The following is a 16520-nucleotide window of genomic DNA, read 5'->3' on the forward strand; positions in this document are numbered from 1 at the left end:
GGCCAGTGGCTTAGCAACTTCATTTCCCAGCTCCTTCAGGACCCGTGGATGGATTTCATCAGGTCCCATGGACGTTCAGATTTTTAAGATGGTCTCGAACCACATCCTCTCCTACAGTGGGCCCAAGGTCTTCATTCTCACAGTCCCTGCATCTGCCTTCCAAGACTTGGGTGGTGTGGTCATAGCCTGACTCAACAGCAAATTTATGACCAACAGATGCTCTTTGATCCACCTTCATAGTTTAACAGCCCAGTTTCCTTATTGTTGTTTTTTGGGGTAAATCCTCATGGGCCACAGAGGAGAGCACCTTTGTAACTCTTTTCACAGCAACAGAGACCGATCCCAGAGGGCAACCAGTGGGCCAGGAGGATATACAAAGGTTGTTAGAATTCCTTAATGGTCTGTGGCTTAATTAGTGGGGATTTCTGCCCACTGGCGTCAAATGCTACTCTTGAGTATGACTCCTCCACCCAGGCTGCTTGCCATGAGAAGGCTTAATTTTTTAGTGTAGATGCATATAAAGGAGAATAGGAAGACTACTTTAAATGCAAAAGAAGACAAAGCAGCTAGATTAAGTATACTTGTCACTCGCTTCACAATTCCTTTTAAAATTATTATATGTATTTCTTATGCTTTTTAAAATGAGAATTTGTGCAGAGGACTACAGCTGAGAAACACACTGATAGTGAAGGCAGATGCTGCCACCTGAATATATAAATCACTAAGTGTTACAAAGTGCCTCTAATTCATCCCTTCCCCCTTTTAAATAGACTATGCAATCCAGTTAATTTGGTTTTAGTTTATAAATCAGCCCAAGCAAGCACAAGATTTCTCCCTTTCTTCTGTATTCACTACTTTAGCCAGGAACAAGATCCTACACCCATGGCCACACATGGGGCAGGGATTTACATCACAAGGCCCTAAGACTGAACTGTAGCAAAGTCTGTCAACGTCAGGAACACCATCTGGCTTCTTGGCTTGCTCCACACACAGTTGTGCTGAGAGATCTGAAGTTGCCTTTTACAATGTCATATGGTCATGCTGCTAATGTGATGTCCCCCCCGATCTGTCCTCCTCCATGTCATTTTACTCCTTTGACTCATATTTAGCTCAAACAAAGCTGCATGCATTCATTCTTATGGATCGATGGGCCTATACTCCCTCCCACACAGTGAGCTTAGCCAAACATCCATAGTGAGGCAGCCTTTAGGCACCCCATACAGGATTTCCTTAAGAAGGTTTTGGTACTCATCCAAAACTCACCCCAACAATAGCAAGGGCTTTCTCCCCCCCACCTCCCTATCAGAGGACCTTAACCTCAGCCCAATGTCACTGCCACTTCATTAAGCAGACAACGGAAGTGCCAAGAAAGTGGTGTCCTGCCCCAGAACTCCAGTTTGTCACCACCTTAACGTGAGTGAGTGCCATATTGTACTATTTCCACAGACCTCTAATGTGTGAATCTGTAGTACGGGCTGTAAACATAATTCACAAGGCAAGCTGGAGGTGCACTGATAAAGTGTTTTTCCTACTTGTTTAAACATTCAACATACCAAATACATAAAACATCTTGTATATGAACTTCTTCCTGTGTGGACAGACCCACTCTAGAGAATAAGCCCATTTTCTTTATGTCACATGAATGAAAATCAATACTGGATGACAATTTACTGTGGACCCATTTGTAGTGATTTATTGAAGGACACTAGTTTCTAAACTTATTTGGTGTAACCCACCTGAGATTCTGACCATCTGGTTAAATATGACTTTTCTAAAAGATTTCATAATGTTGCTACACTTGGTCTGTAGTTACTAATGATAAATACCTCGGCAAAGAGGAAAAGAATCCAATTGCAAAGAGGCATAAAGGATTCCTGATTAAAACTCTGCAGCAGACCCTCTATTACTGCAAATTGGCATGAAGCAGCTTACACGGGGCAAGAATCTGGTGAGCTATTTAGAAATGATTGACCGTAATTCCACAGCATCTGAAATTATTTTTCTAGAACTCCTCAAACAATCAGAGTTCAGCAGATTGAAATGAGTATCTTACAGGCATGATGCTGCAAGATAAAAATTATGCTGGCCATTTTCCAACAAGGAACTTGAGCATGTGCTTATCTTTAAGCTTACAAGCAGTCACGCTGAAGTCTCATGCTTCATGCCTGAAATTTAACATTAACTCAAGTATTTTTCTGACTCAGGGCCAATACAATTTTAAAAGTGCCAACTCCAAAAGCAGGGATTGTTTTGGGAACGGTTACTCAGGTGCACCGTGTATGAGCTCACCTGACAGTTGCAGGAAGGGATGAAAGCAGTTTTACCTTTCTGCTTTCCAGTAATCTCAGGGCCTGACAGTGCCTCATTTAACCCATGGTATGAATTGGAGCAGATTCAGGACTATGAGAGTTCATGCCAGTTAAAATCCCAGCTGGTCTGCCACTTACTGTTGTGAACAACCCCAGCTGAGTGCCCCCATCTCACACATCCCTAAATGGTAGGGAATCTTCAACTGTAGAGATTTTTGCAGAGCAGGACAGAGTTGGTCTTTATGAATACAGAGCAAACACTAGTCAGTCACTACATATTCTGGATCCATAGAGAAGCCTTAATGTCCATGGTGCTAATCACCCACCAGAAAACAGCAAAAATCAGGGAAATCAGGGAAAAGGAGCTTCAAGTATTACTTCCCTTATTTTCTTTTTTTTTACTTCGTGTCCTAATAAAGTGAATGTTTTCAAGTTATTGAAGGCCTATTAAAGTTCATAAGAGAATGTAAAATGAACCTTATACAATGCCTTGCAAATATAGCATACATATAGCTTTATATCTGTCATCCAAAATATAAAGTTCTAAAAATCTGTCACAAAGCTTTAAGTTAATTGCTTTGCCAATAACTTAGCATTTTGCAGCCTTAACCTGCATCTTCAGCTACAAAGTAAATCCAAGACAGGAAGTAGAGATGGAAATTGGGAAGAAGAATAAGAGCTGCAAAATTCAACTGTTCTCTTTCACATGTGAGATTCAGTATAAAATACTTCCCTATAAATAGTTGTCAATAAACACAAGTGCTGCAAATGTATTTGGTAAATGTTGAGGTCAAAGGCCTCAACTGTTTATTGCCTTGTAAACGCAAAGACAAGTAAATTTATTGCCTGAATGAGTTTCAGAGTATTGGCCATCATAAAACCTCTGCATCCAAGGTACAAAATAGCCCATCAGCCAGCCTCAAGCAATTCCACACAACTCAGGGGCCACCACCTGCATCGTAATTCAAAGTACCAGAAAGTATATTGTTGCCGAATCTACACTACCACGGGTTAGTGCTCAACTGTCCATCCCTACTATAAGAACTATCACTTGGCGAAATTACAAACCTTTGCGCTTTTAAAAGCAATTTGTTTACTGCACTACTGCAGCAAATTGTAGAAGTGCACTTGCCTGGCACCCTTGTTCAGCGTTACGTTTTCAGAAGTCCCTAACTAAAACTGGAGCAGCAGTGTACAAAGCACTGTGCAAACACAGTAAGCAGCAGCATCTACCCCAAAAGTTTGCCATTTAAGTGAAAGCTTACAGATGGATGATGGGAGAAATATTTTCCTCTGCATTTCACAGCTGAAAGAATGGATCTTGGAATTTACGTGATTTAGGTCTTGCAGACAGAAGACTATTACTTTAATGCACCTCTTTTCCCTAATTTTAAAAAGTTGGTTCTATAGCTTCCTATAAACTCATTAGGACCATGCTTAGTGTTTAGTGCCAAATTCTATCCTTGGATCCATTATCCACAGCTATACTTCCAAGACTAAGGTGTTGAGAATCTTGCTTTCTTCCAGCTCCAAAACTTAAAAAGGCCAATTCAGAAAACAAAGTGTATAATACATTTTCTTGAACAGGGTTCTATTCAGGAGACATTATGTTTCTGTCCTCCAGAGTTTGAGCTCAGGAAGTGAATGTTCAGTGTCCTTCGTCACGTACTGTGTGACTATTAAATAATGTAAATTAACAGAGAACAGGTATGAATCTGTACAAATTGGATCAAGAGAAAATCCTGGGCTCAAGCTAATATGACATATAGTATAAAACATTACACAACCAGACTTTATAATCCAGACTGCTTGCCTCAGGACTAGCATTGATGTTTTTCTCTCTGCACCATGGGGCAGGCAGCCAGTGCTAGCAACTTTGAGGATAATTCAAATCTCTTCAGTTGTATGGTCAAAAGGGAGCTGTCCTGCTGTCCAAAACTGCGCTTGCCAGTTTAAATGCAACTGCATCCTGCCTTTGCTCCCAGTCCATTCTTCAGTAGCTGATAGTATCTGCAGATAAAGTTTTGCAGTGTTATTTGAGAATGAAACTCTGTCAGAGAATGAAGCACCCGACTGCATCTGCCAGTCAGCAGCCTAACTACCTGCACGCTTCAACTGAGAATATATATCCATGTAGATAGGCACCTATCAATACACACACACATACAGTACCCCACACAGATAAGAAACCCATCAAAAAATAAAACACTAATAGCAGTCACACTTAAAAAAAAAAAAAATCTACTTCCACAGATCTGGAGGCTCAAGTAAACCAGAGATCTAAATACAAAACATTTGCGAACATGCATAGGTACATCTCATCTCCTAAGAGAGCTTAGCACCAGTAAAATAAGGCATGTAGATTTGTGTTTTCGCTCTAGACAGGTCTAACTGTTTTCCAATATTGTTCCCATCAAAGAAAACTGTCTCAGGTTTCATTCAGCCATTCTTTTGAAATGTTATACGATAAAAAAACTGCTACATCTGAGAAATCTACCCCAGTAAATTCCATTTGCTGCACAAAGGCATGAACACCTTGTCAAAATCAACAAACCAACATTTAAAACAAAAGGTACTGCGCAAGATACTGTCATGCTGACCCTCTTTTTTTGATTTGTAGCTTTTATAAATACATGATTAATCCAAAACACACATAGCAAGGATAGTACTGTGATGTGGTTATGTATGAATGGGCAAATAATAAAATTTAACACTTTTTTCCATGTCCCCAGAACAGCTTTATCTTGTGATGCTGATATACAGGAGACCAAATGCAGAACACTTATGACTGAAGCCTTCATTGGAGTAAACTGTCTCCATCTGAGTCGATTCAGTGGGAACTCTGTGCCTCTGATGTCAAAAATATATGAAAATGGAAGAGACATCTCAAGGTTAACTAATGGCTTCTCATTGCCGGTCACTAAAGGAGGCAAAATACAGACACACAGGTACAACTTGGAGTCCTCCAGACTCAGTGCAGAAAACCCAGACAGAACAAAATGTTTTTTCTACTACCTGCAGCTGAGCAAGTAGCTGCTTCCAATTCTAGTAGAGAGGCCCATGGCAGTATACAGTACTAGTACCAGCCTTGACTTAGAGAATGCATCACATCTATAGTGTGTGATTTAAACAGTTCCACAGGTTTGCTGGTCTTGGGTCCTTTCCACACCAGGACCATTTAAGACCTCTATTGCTGACAGTTTATCAGGGAAAGACTAAGAAAGCAGCACTTCCCACCTTGGCTAGTATCACCCAGCACAGAGCATATTTTTTGGGTTAGGTGGCAAAGCCATAGCCACTGAGCAGCAGGTTGCCCAGTTCACAACCAAGCTACTCTACAAAAGAACTTATTCTCATGTTTGTGCCTGGTATTTGATGCCAAATGGAGAACTGGTGCCTCAACATCAGTCTCTTAATTCCAAATCATAAGGTAAAAATAGCAGATGTTGGGAATGAGAACAAACACTTGTGGTAGGTTCACTAAGGTTAACAGGACTATTCAGTAAATGGTTAAGATGAAGAAAAAAAAGTCCAAATCACCATGGGGTAAAAAACAATCCAAGCAGTAATAATGCACAAATATTAAATCTAAAACACTTCAGGTACTTCTGTCCTGTAAGTCTGCCTAGTAACAGTTAATGGAACAACAGATAAGTGATATTACATTGCCCACCCAACACACTGTCATGCAAGAAACAATGCAGCCATAACCATGCGATATGCATGGAGTAATGTTGCTTAATCATTCTCCTACATGTTTAAAGGATGGAAATAATGTGACTAGAGGAGCCACAGGAGAGACACTTTAAAGGCTGCATTACCATGTGTGTCAATAACAAGGACTCAACATCTGGTTTAATTCCTTTTTGAGCTGTTTACTAACTGGAGACAGGGTGTTATTTCTTCCTTGCAATGGGAAATGCCCTTAATTGATGCTGGTGCACCTCCATCTTGCCAAATGGGCACTCGTGAGATGCTCTGAAAACCAGTTAAGCAGCTGCGGTAAAGACAGGGACTGGGGTTTGCCTACAGTGTCTCCTTAGACTGCAGGCCCTTAGAACAAAGGCTGTCTCTCACTGTGCATGCCAGTGTAGCATTTAGTCCTACAGAGCTTGAAGTTGGAAAGGCTTCTTAGTGTTTCTGTAATACAAATGTATGAGAAGATTGCAATTTCCAAAGTCTATACCAACCTTTGAACAAAGAAAATGTAACACTTTAGCATCAGAATTTCCCAAATACCTGCCAGGACAAGGCACAGGCTTCCAGGAACCCTATCCACCAGTCATTTTTAGAAATGCAATTTTCAAAACCAATCACCTGTTAGCTCTACTCTTTTGGCAAAAGCTTTTGATCAGTTGGACTCAGTTTGTCTTCCAAAAACTAAACATTAGCAAAATTGCCCATGACTGATTTTTCAGAAGAAACTATGGGGTCTTCCACATCCATGTTTGCCTTTGTGATCACAAAAAGGGAAAGCAGAAACAATTGGAGGCTGTTACAGAAAAATCAGCCTTTCTTCAAATCATCTGTATCAGCAAACAAGTTTAAGGCACAGCTGCAGATAGGCTGTGTAGAGAGGTTCTTTGTCATTCACACAAAACATCAAACCCTATTAACAGCCATAGGAACATGCCAGAAAAAAGGTCATTTGAAAATCATTACGCATTCATTTTTACGAGAAACACCTTGTGGCCCCCACTGTGAATGTGGCTGCACTGCAGCCATTTCCTTTTATGTCAGAAATGTTTTCTGGAAGCTTGGTATAAGAACTATACTAATATTTTTGTTAAGAAAAATTTCAGATTCCACACCAGGTCCTTGAAAACAGCAATGTCATGTAAGTCTTCAGATTTTTATCATTTGCAACCCAATTTCAACTTTGCCTTACATCACAATAAAATTCCTTCAAAGCTAATTTCAGTCTGGTCCCAAGAGAGCATTTGTCCATATCGTGAAAACCAGTATTTAATTTAACAGGATTACATACACATGCTGGTGCAGTCAGATGCCCGACTGGAATAGCAGAGTTAAGGCAGGTCAGGATGAAGGTGCACTGGTGGGGCTTGGCAGGGAAGCTACTTTTAGTGCTTTTGGCTCTAGCTGAGAACATCAGTTTCTCATTGGTGAGTTCTGAAAACAAAATTCTTTCCAAAGAAAAAAGAGAAGAAATAAAAGAAATCCTTTCACAAATTCTACTTTGGGCAACTGTGTATCAATGTCATAACTTAAAATCAACAAACCATACAAAGGAGGGGAATCAAAGTTAAACACATCTGTGGACATTACATTCTTTGATTCTATTTCTTACACCACTTTTGAAAACACACTTCTGATGCAGACTCAGCTGGCAGAAGCATTTTATTCAAGTTCTCCCAGCCAGTGCTCCTCCATAGGTATTAACTCCCCCTGGGGAATGCAGGCACAGAGGTAATAAACATATTCGTTTCATTACAACATCTTAAAAAATGTAAAAATTCTAAAAAACCAACTGTAAGCTGACCTCCAGCCAAAGTACACATTAATTATACAGCTTAAGTCAGGCGGATGCTCAAGGAAAAGAGATATAATGTTACACCCAGCTGGATACTTTGTAGTTAGCACAAATGTAATATAAAGCCTACCAGAGTTTGTCAAGTGTCTGTCTGGATTTTCAGTTTTCATTAGTACTATAATTAAAACCACATTTTCAGCTATATTACCTATAACAAGAAAGGAATGAGAAATGAGGTTGTCAAGGTCAGTCTCTTCCTGCTCTTTATACTGAGTATCTGCAGGCCACAAACTGTTGAATTTGGTGTAAACCAGAGTAATAGGATGGAATGTCACATTACAACCAAACCTTTGTGGTTGAAAAGACAAACTTATGAGGTCACTTCCTTTTAATCACCATTGGAGCATATTTATCAATAGTCACATAAGTCAGGAAGACAGGCAGGCAGATGACAGACAGACTGACAGATATATGGAAATACAAACACCCTAAACACAGATACCACAGAGCTGATACAAGAAACACTCCTTTTCAGAAAGCTACGCTACTACTATCTGTCACAGCCCTTCCCATTTATAAATGACACCACTGTAATGCTTTTTATGCCCTTTAGTGCCCTTTCTTCAGCTCACCACAGAGGACATGGCAAAGACTTGGAAAATAGGAACAACGGGCAACTTGTACAAGAACAAGCTAAGATTTAGACCCAGATTCATATTTTTAATATTTTCAGAGAGTTCACAATTCTGCTTAAGGCCTATAAGACAAAGTGACCAGGTAGCACATAGTGGACTTCCCAGCAGAGACATGTTGTTCCAATCATTATATGGATGCCTTAATTAGACATCCGTGGTGAAAAGTAGCATAGCTTCATTGAACTCGGCAGAGGTCAACATCTTACTAAGGATCTGACACATAAATATCAGTACTAAAACCATGATTTTTTCATAGTCAAGTACAAATATGCACTTGAGGCAACAAAAGCATCAGTAGCAATAAGTGGAATTAAGTATGCAGTCTAGAAAGAAAATATTGTTTTAGCTTTCAGGAGAACCCAGGAAAAAAAAAAAAATCAAAAAGTAAAGCAGCTGATCAGTCATGTTAAATATAAATGACAGTTTATTTGTGACACTAAAAAGGGAATTTAGCTTCATTAAGAAATAGCCAACAAAAACAACAACAAAAAGCCCCACAAACTGCTGTGAAGGAGATGAGTGAATTATTACAACACTGAAAGACTTAAAAACGATACCCCAAGAGATAACATTCTGAGAATAAAGTGAAAGAGCTCATATAAAATACAAAAGGTGTGTTGTAAAGAAGGATCAGAAGGGCAGACTTTGAGCTTCATCTAGTCATAAATCAAAAGCTTGTTCTCCATCATTCTTGTCTATGAGGTCAGCTTTGATGCCCAAGCTACAATTCCCAAAGGATGGAGGTATTTCTATTGGCAAGTATGTGTCTTTCTTCCCCCAGGCTGGCTTTGCCAGCCCTGCTGTCACCATTGACTGTCATTATCTCAATCTCTTTACTGCCCAGGATTGTTCCATCCTGGAGCCATAGGGAACTATCACAGGGCTGTGAGAGGAAAACCCTGTGTCAAGACTAAGGGCATTTGCAACAGATTAATTGACAAAGAAGTTTATCAAGGCAGGCCATCGGTAATAGTTCAATCATTCTCCTTCATAGCAGCCAAATGCTTTAGCACACAAGTCTCAAGGTGAGATTTCAGGAATACAAACTATTACAGAAAATAAAAATATGTTAAGAAAAGAATTTAAAAACTCTACCACCAAAACCCCCCAACATTAGGAAGGGTAACTCTCTACCCAGTCATGTACTTCATATTTTTTTTTCCTAGGTAACTTGAGAGTTAATCTTTTAGCTTTTACTCATACAGACTATCCATACTCACAAGAACTGTCCATGTCAATAGAATTACTCACCTGAATACTAGAGGCTGACTTAGTGCCTCAATTTGCCATCTCCATGTAAACAGATAAAGGGCAGATTCTTTCCATACAGAAGCATTGACAAAACACATTTAGGATGTTGTTTCCCAAATATTCATGTAACATACTAAATAAAGTAAAAAATATCAGTTTAATCTACATCTCACAAATCAAATTATTTCAATATTTTTTATTCTAAGTAAAAAAAAAAGTTAATTTCAGAATCCTTCTTGGGTGTTAATCAAATACAGCACACTTATAGTGTTCTTGCACAGTGGATTCTATTATTTGCTCCATTAGTACTACAGTGGTTTTACTTCAGTAATTCTCACTTAATATAGAGAAGCATAGCTGTGTATTGTAAAACCTGATAGTTAGTGCAGGTATCTGTAACAGAGATAACTTTTACAGAGAATAATACAGACATCTGATCCTATATGTTTCTAGAGATAAAAACCTTCATTCTTTCGACAACAATTTGTAAAGAGAGGCATTGATAGTCTAAAGACTAAATTTTTAAGACAAGATCGCCCTCTACTGCTTAGGAGAGTGTAAAACTAGGGAGAATGATAATTACAGAATGGCTTGGGGGGGAGGAGACCTTAAAGACCATCTAGTTCCAGCCCCCCTGCCACAAGCAAGGATACCTTCCACTAAAGCAGGTTACTCAAAGCCCCGTCTTAACCTGGCCTCGAATGCTGCCAGGGATGGGGCAGCCACAGCTTCTCTGGACAACCTGTTCCAGTGCCTCATCACCCTCACAATGAAGACCTTCTTCCTAATATCTACTCTAAATCTCCCTTCTTTGAGTTTAAAGCCATTTCCCCTTGTCTTACCCCTACAGACCCCTGTCAAAAGCCCCTCTCCAGCTTTCTTGTCTTCTCCTTTAGGCACTAGAAGGTTGCTTTCATCCTTACCTGTAGGAAGTTTTTACATAACTGAGATAAGAAGCTAAAGGACCAGTTTGCAAACTCAGTGGTGTCACAGCCTGGAAGTTGTTCCTTCTGTCACAAACATACTGCTGAGTGAGCTCAATGACTGCAGAATAATAACTCCACAGCAAGATGCTGCCAAGGATGGGTTCTCATATGTACGTCACTCCCTTCTCTCTGCATTTACCCCCAACGTCAGCTCATCATCACTGCTATACTTCTGTCTATTTACAGTCTTCAACAATACCTATGGAGATGGCTCAGTGAAATTCATTTGCTTATGTTCTACAGGAGATTGAACGAGATAAGTTGTTAACCCTACAGGTTTCCCAAGTCTCATCTACCGTGCTGTTGCCATTAACTGTGATTATTATTTCTCAGCCTGAAGACAGGCTGAGAGAATTGGGGTTATTAGAGCAGCCTTTCGGTAACTAAAGGGAAGACAAGAAATCTGGAGTGGGACTTTTGACAGGCATGAAGGGATGGGAAAAGGGAGAATGATTTAAAACTCAAAGAAGGGAGATTTAGATTAGATATAAGTTCTTCACTGTGAGGGTGGTGAGACACTGAAACAGGTTTCCCAGAAAAGCTGTGGCTGCCCATCCCTGGCAGCATTCAAGGCCAGGTTGGATGGGGCTTGGAGCAACCTGCTCTAGTGGAAGGTGTCCCTGTCCGTGGCAGAGGGATTAGAACTAGATGATATTTAAGGTCTCTTTCAACCCAAGTCATTGCATGATTCTATGATTTGTATTATGGTAAGACTCATAGTCAAGTTATAAACAAACTGTGCTAAAAACTGAGTTAAAAGTATTTTTACTTTTTACTCCACTCAACAGAATTTCAGTCTGCAATTCCCTACAAAAGGGGAAAAAAAAAACTTGCTTTTAAAGAATCATTTCTGCTAAAATAGGTTCTTCAAGGGCATGAAAAGACCACTGTAGAAAGAACAAGTCATGAAAACAAAATAAAAATGACAGAGATTTTCTTTACCACATCAGGTATAACTTTTGTGTATTTAACACAAACAGGAACAAACATATAAATAAATATAAATGACAGAATAGTGATAAAAGAAGGGCAGACAAGAAACATGCACCATCTCACATCAGCTGCACACTAGTCTCGACTCCTGATAGCACTAGACCTTCTTTGTCCCTACAAAAGGCTTCACAGTTGAACTCAGAATAAACAGAGATTTGTTGACGACTGCAAGTCAAAATATCCTGATACGTCATTAGTCTCAATAAAGCAAGGCTGCACCCTGCTTAGAAGTGTAGAAGATCATCTGCACTAACAATTACCAGTAACCATTCTAAAACTGCATGGAATGCTATTTCATTTACCTACAACACTGTTTTTCATCAACCAGCTTTAGGGCCAAACCTCAGTTCAACAGACAAGTAGGATTTACAGAGCTAGACAGAATTTAAGCCCCTTTGTGTTTCTTTCAATTCATAATCCCATAGTACTATCCTGACAAAACAATCCATAAATCCAGTTTTATGGCAGCAGCAACAGCATATAACACTATATTCACAAGTAAGTCACTCTACAAGCCAAGAGCTATTCTCAGTAGGCAGGGTGGTTCTGTTCAAAGCTACAGAGAAATGACAGTTTTGAAGCTTTATTGACAGAAAAGACAGCCAATCCATGAATCTTCTGTTTCCAGCTGTCAGCCACAAATGCATTTGGGTTGTGATGGAAAGCAATGAAAACCCACATGGATGTGAAGAAAAGAAGTTCTCTCAGAAAATTTGGAATAGGAAGGTAGATGTTCTGAAATAACAAACCTTGCAAAGAACCTGGCTTCAGCAACACATTGGCTTGGAGCAGACAATCACCATTCACAAATATTTGTGTAGGTGTTCTCTTGGCATGGTATTTATCTTTGAACAAGATATGCACTAAGACTATATACCATCAAGCTCTTTTGGTCCTCCTTTCACACTAAGGAGAGACTGTGCCTGTCTCTGTATACACACTAGTTTATTCCCAGGCTTTTACATGAGATAAATCAATTATTTATTTTGTCTGAGAAACCTGAGAGCAGAATAGCAGATAGGAGATACCACATATATGAGCCACTCCACTGTCTTCAGGGATGAGGGCTCTTTTCCTGACCAAGGACAGTAAAACCAGGTTAGGCTTAACTGCATTTGTCTAGCAGTTAGAATTTTAACATGCTACTGATATGACAACCTGTAAACTCAGGGTATAAAGATCTTCACCTTGTCTTTCCACACAGACATGAGAACCAGGTGTAACCAGGGTGACATCTGAAAGCCACCTGGCTCTCAGGAGCTTGACTGTTTGCTCAGAAACAAGAAATAAAAATTACCCCAAAGCCCAAATAGGTTTATACAAAATAGGTTTGTCCCAAATAAGATTGCTCCCAAATAGGATTGCTTTCATAGGAGTCAGAGTTGGCTCAATGAGAAAACTCTCAGGTAACCATCAGGCCTGTCTGGATTTTCAAAAATCTCTGACATTACAAAATTTGTTACATTACAGATTTTGTATGTTTCAGACCACAAACCCATTCTACATATATGTATTTAAAGCCTGGAACATTGTGCTCCTTGGAAAACCTTGCTGTTCAACCTCCCTCACTGTAAACTATTTTTAATACCTCTGGGGGGTGTTGGGGGGGGTGTATTTATCATTGCATTAGAGGCATAAGTGTCTTATGTCGTGTAACTTAAGCGTTATTATCTCTCTCAAAAAAAAAAGCAACCAAAAAAACATAACCCTAAGCAGCTACCATGTAAATACAAACTTACCACTCGTTAATCACTGTTGTCAACACCCACAGTAAGCAATTATTTTCTTCCATGAAGTAGAGACTTCCCATATTCTAACTGTTGTTCATTGCCTCTTCTCTTTCTGCTACACACCTCTAAGACCAGTTTGGATCTTTTTTTGACCCTCACATTTGGTACTTGTAGACAGCAGTTCCTAGCCCAACCGTTTATCTAAAAGGCCAATTAAAATTCTGGTTAAGTCAAACCTTCTTCATCACCCTCTCTCACCAATGAAATAAATCTTCCAAACTATGTATTTCAGCCCATCCCTGTGACTATTTTTCTTCACTTTGCACAGGCCTCCAAAACTGACAAAAATTTCCAGAAGGTAAAGCTTTGATGTTGATACATTCCTTTTTATATGCCAAAAGGGCACTTTCTTGTAGACCAGCTGCTGTTTAGTCTTTCCTATAAAATACACCATAAACAAGCTGATCTAGACAGTTTAGCACATTACAATTTTATGTGCTGGGCAACAACTCAAGTTAAGAATTAAACAGAGAACCCTAAGGCAGTCGGATAATATTTGTCATAATAAACATAATATTTGTCATTTAACGCTGCAAGATGCCCAAGGTAATAAGGAAACTCACAGGATCTCCTCAGGTTTGGTTTTGGGTTTTTTTTCCCCACCTTTTCCCTATATTAAGTTCAGATTTCATATTTACATACTGTACCTATTCACCTCTGCCACAGCAGACCCTAAGTTCCAGCCACACATTTTGCAGGCTCCTTGGCGTCACCTGCTGTTATTACCGTTTTAGATTCCATGCAACGCTGCACTGATTTCTAAAACACGAAGGCACCCGAACTCCAGAGAATTCTTTTGATCTTTTCAAACAACCAAAAGTGTTATCACTGTTGCTATTTAGTATCATTGCTATACAAACTCAATATGAGCGAACAGTGTGCAGCTGCAGCAAAGAAAGCCAACAGGATGCTCAGTTACCTCAACAAGAGCATCACCAGCAGAGATATAGATGTTATTGTCCCATCTAGTCAGTGCTTATCAGGCCACACTTGGAATATTGTGTTCAGTTTTGGGCCCCAATGTACAAAAAAAATATGTGGACAGGCTGGAGAGGGTCCATAAAGATATAACCCTCACAGTTAGTCTGAAATACCTTTTACAGGAATAGGCAAAATCAATCACAGAGGAAAAAAAAAAAACAGCAAATTTCACACCTACATCAAAAGGTATAAGTGTTACACATAAATTCTAAGGAGACCCAAGCTAATTAGACACTAACATACTTGTTCCTTCACACAGTGGCTCTAGAAGTTAATAAAATGATGCTTGCAGCCTCAGTAGCTGGCTGTCTCCTGTTGCCTCAATTCTTAAGCAGTATTTATTCCCATTGTTCATCTGCATAATTTTAATCCTCTATTATGCTCACTAATGTAATTTTTGTACATTTGCTATCATATTCTGGGTTTTAATAAACTGGTCTTCTCAAGCCTCTCATCATGTTTCTTTATTCCGTGAACCTACCTTAAATCCTGCAATGCCAAGCAATTTGCTTCTACAATCCTCCTCAAGCAGCTTCATTAAAACCTCAATCTGTGGAACTAACATTACCAGTGTTAAACTAAAATCTTCACACATGGAGATCCTTGCACTGGTCCTACTGAGAATCCCACTAAACCCAAACCACGTCAGGAATTTGTACACAGCCATTCTTTTGATTTCAAACAAGATCTATCAAAGTCTCTGATGTCATCCTCTAGGTCAATGCCAAAAATCACTGTTTGTGCCTGGTTCCTTCACAACACAGTTCTATACAGGTCTGAACACAGGCTGTAGAAATGTCTTAATAAAGTTTTTAACAACACAATTCCACACTATCAATTTATGCATTTTTTCCTGTTAATAAATGGACAGAATTACTGGCACCATAAACAAGAAATGATGCAAAAAAAGAGGTCTACTAAAATGTTCTAAGCATGGGCAACAACATAGCTCTTAAAAATGAGGAAGCCAGAATCTTTTTTTCCCCTCCCTGAAGCCATCTTTCAGGCTTAGATGAAAACTTCCATACAATATTCCTAAATCTATTTGCACATAACATTTGAGAAGAGGACCATGTCAAGAGCGGGGTGAACACATCTAAAGCCTGAATTTTCCACGGAATGTCACAAGGGCATACACCACAGCCACCTTTAGCTTTCCTTCTGCATAGAGTTATGACTTGGCTATCTAAGCAGCAACATTGAAAGAACATCTGTGAGGCCTGGACAGTCCCAAAAGCTAGATGTCTTACTGCTGCCAGAATATCTGACATTAACTCCATGGTTTAAAAGAGCAAACATTCCTCATTTTCTGCTTTTAGAAAGCCCTATTTTCTCTGCACGCAGAATTGACCACAAAAACCTCTGCAAGGCACCTGGGAGCCACATGAAATCTCCCCTGCACCCACAAAGGCCACAGCCACACACAAAGACTATGCAAACGCAAAAAAATGGCCACCACACATCACTGCAGCCTGATAAAGTCAAGCACACCCCTGCTCTCACATGTGCTGCAAGTGAACATTCTCATCTGCCTCCATTGCTTACTCACAGCCTGTGTGAATGTATATTCTTTACTCCACAGCTCCACAGTTGAGGAAGGGCCCATTGCTTTAGCTTTTTCCTCTCACCCTCTCCTGGGTTCAGCAGTAGCAGTCATTTTTCTCCTTCTTAGTAGCTGGTGCAGTGATGTGATTTTGACTTTCAGCCTGGGAACAGCACTGATAACATGGATGTTTTTAGTTGCTGTTCAGTAATGTTTACTCTGAACAAGGACTTTGTGAGCCTCATGCTCTGCCAGGGAGGAGGGGAAGCCAGGAGGAAGCAGAGACAGGACACCTGACCCAAACTGACCAAAGAGGTATTCCATACCACAGCACGTCATGCCCACTATATAAACTGGAGGCAGTTACCCGGACAGGCTAGATCACTGCTTGGGTGGGGCTGGGTATCAGTCGGCAGGTGGTGAGCGCTTGTATTCTCTTCCCTTGTTATTTCCCTTATCATTATTATTATTGGTGGCAGCA

Source organism: Pezoporus wallicus, unplaced genomic scaffold (assembly GCF_028554395.1).
Source record: "Pezoporus wallicus isolate ANWC-B61680 ecotype Strahan unplaced genomic scaffold, APGP_CSIRO_Pwel_v1 contig_8403, whole genome shotgun sequence".
NCBI lineage: Eukaryota > Metazoa > Chordata > Aves > Psittaciformes > Psittacidae > Pezoporus > Pezoporus wallicus.